Raw genomic sequence first — 2,870 nt, 5'->3', positions numbered from 1 at the left:
GCGAGCGCGCTACCGCTTGAGCCACATCCCCAGCCCCTGAAGTTATTTTTTACACAGTGTAATCCCCCCATCCCATTGTCCTCCTCAGACTGATTAACAGAATGCTCTGTAGCCAGACTAGCCAATCCTTCATGAGCTCCAAAAAATTTCATTGCCTTTCTTTATACAAATCGACAGGTCCAAGAGAAAAATCCTTTACCCTTTTGCATTTAGGCCACCTCCATCAAAATGCCCAACTCCTTATTTATGTGTATAAAACTTCTGATCACTTTTTAATTGCTACATTATTCAATTTGAACAAAATATCAATGATCAAAATATATTTGAGGTCTGGGGTTGTAGCTCAGTGGTAGAGCACTTGTGTTGCATGTATGAGGACCTGGATTTGATCCTCAGCACCACATAAAAGTAAATAAATAAAAATAAAGCTGTTGTGTCCATCTACAGCTAAAGAATATTTTAAAAAGGACATTTGAGGAAAACTTTCAACATGAAAGAATAATAAATAGACCCTTGAGACGTCAGGAATGATGACACATGCCTGTAATCCCAGGAGCTGAGGCAGGAGGATCACAAGTTTGAGGCCTGCCTTGGTAAATTAGCGAGGTCTTAAGCAACTTGGTGAGACCCTGTCTCAAAATAAAAAATAAAAATGGCTGGGGATGTGGCTCAGTGGTAAGTACCCTGGGTTCAAATTTCCAGTATCAAAAAAAAAAAATCTTTGAGAAAATTAAAGATGAAAAACAAAACACTATAATAGTAGATTCAGATATATTAAAATCACATTCATATAACAAGAATAGGATATTTGGAAATCATATGAAGAAAAAAGACATGATGCAAATAAAATAAAAAAATAATTACTGACATAAAATTCAATGGAAGAGATGAGATAGAGTTGAGGAAAGAACAAAGAAAGTAGAACAAAAAGACCAAAGGGAGGAAGATGTACTAGAAAAAATATGATACAGAGAGGGTGAGTCTTGGAGAACCAATATTTGACTAATAGAAATTCAATAAAGAGAGAACAAAAGAAAGAAATAGCAAAGAAATAATACAAGAGAAATTTCTAGAGTATATCCTCATGAAATTTTAGAACACAGAGTATAGAGATATTCTAAAGGCTTCCACAGAGAAAAATAGGTAACATACAAAGAAATCAGAATGATATTTATATCTGATTTCTCATCAGCAATGTCATAGGTAAGACAACATTGGAGCAATACTGTCAAAGCTCTGAAGAAAAGTTATTTTCTTCAATCAACACCTCTTTCCCCAATCAATAAAGAGCATACATTGCACAATTAACATATCAGAAATTGTTCTTATACTCTAGGCTCTTATTACTTAGGTGGACAACTCTTAGATCTTATTCATCAATCTACTGAACTGTTCTTTTTTCAGAGATATAGATCACATCTCAAAATTTTGTAATGTCCTTGTTTTTACATGTTGTGGCTTGCTGATTCAAAGCAGCTGAATTTGAAACAAGTTCCATGTCATTTCTTTCAAGGATCAACTCATTTTTCTGGGTTTGAGAAACTGAATAAGCAATAGCTGGCCTCATCTGAACCCTCCAGGTGTATTCACTCAGGAAATTTCAGATCTAAACAGGAGCCCCACTCTCCTGAATAATGCACTGAAGGGGCAGTGAGCATACATAGACCTTATCCTGTAATAGAGCCCAGTGTAACACCTTTGATTATGTTATATACTGCAAGTGGTAGCCATTTCCTTTCTATTTCCCCACATTTGTCAATGTGGAGTCTCTTCTCTTTCCAAGTAGACTGAGTTCTATGTTGATGTGATTGAAGTCCCTCAGTAGGGTTCCTCTATGGCCCTTCACAATAACTGCATCTATTTTGAGTGATGTCAAGGTTATTGGAAATATTGACATTGTGACTGCAAAAAAATGGTCTTCATTTTTAAAAATGTGTGTACCACTGCACCCAGCTTACTTTGATTAGTTTTTAATTACTTTTTAAAAAATGACCTTTTTAATTCTTTTTTTAAAATTTTGTCCATTGAAGATGGTCATGAACAATGGGGTTTAGATGAGAAAACATTTAAGTAATAAGTACTCATTGAACACTTACTATGTGTCAAGAACCCTGCCAGGTGTAGTTGGGGAGCTCTGAGAGTGTTCAAAAAAAACCAACCAAACAAACAAATAAAATAAAACAAAAACTTAACATACAGTGGGATACAACTGAAAATAATTAGAGAGTAAAATTATGCCCACTAAAAAATAAAGAAGTAAGAAAGTGAAGTTTGGATTGAAATTAGGGAAGACACCAGATAGAGGTGGAACTTGCTTATCACCTTAAGTGATAGAAAAGATGGGAAGAGGTCAAGAGAGGCAGGTGCCTAAAGGAGAAAGAGTCAACATGAACAATGGTTTGGAGAAGATTGTTTTCTTCCTAGTCATGTATTATAAGGTAGAAATTTTTATATTCTCTAATATCACTGAAAAGTTCTTTCTCTTTAAATCTTCCTAATATTACAACTTTCTCTGAGTGGATTATTTTTTGTTGTTGCTGACAGTGCAGTAAATTTTCTGTCACTTTGCAGAATGGGAACTGCCATTTACTAAATGAGCTCTTCTCCATTCTGTGCTCCCTTGGTGCCAAGTCTTAATAAAGACAAATGGGTTTCCCCATCGTGAGGCTGCTTCCCATCTCAAGCTGATGAATACGAGACTGAGTGCTTGACCTCTTGGTTGTCAGATAATATAAAAGGCATCATCCTTATTTATTGCCATACTTTAATTACTAGGGGGAAAGTATCAATTAAGGAATGAAGGTTTTTCAAAATCATTTCAATAAAATCAGGATGTCTGAGCAAATTAAAACCTGTTTTCTATTTTCTCT

General features: G+C 35.2%; 1 pseudogene across 1 annotated transcript; it reads right to left on the bottom strand.

Annotated features, from left to right (window-relative positions):
* Window positions 1–1,381: 1,381 nt before the first annotated feature.
* On the bottom strand, window positions 1,382–1,897 carry LOC308639515 (large ribosomal subunit protein uL6-like; annotated as a pseudogene). The gene has a single exon. The product of its transcript is annotated as a large ribosomal subunit protein uL6-like (transcript).
* Window positions 1,898–2,870: the final 973 nt, after the last annotated feature.

The sequence above is a fragment of the Spermophilus citellus genome (assembly GCF_964194105.1).
Source record: "Spermophilus citellus genome assembly, chromosome: X".
Classification (NCBI taxonomy): Eukaryota; Metazoa; Chordata; class Mammalia; order Rodentia; family Sciuridae; genus Spermophilus; species Spermophilus citellus.
This window is presented reverse-complemented; position numbering and strand designations above follow the sequence as displayed.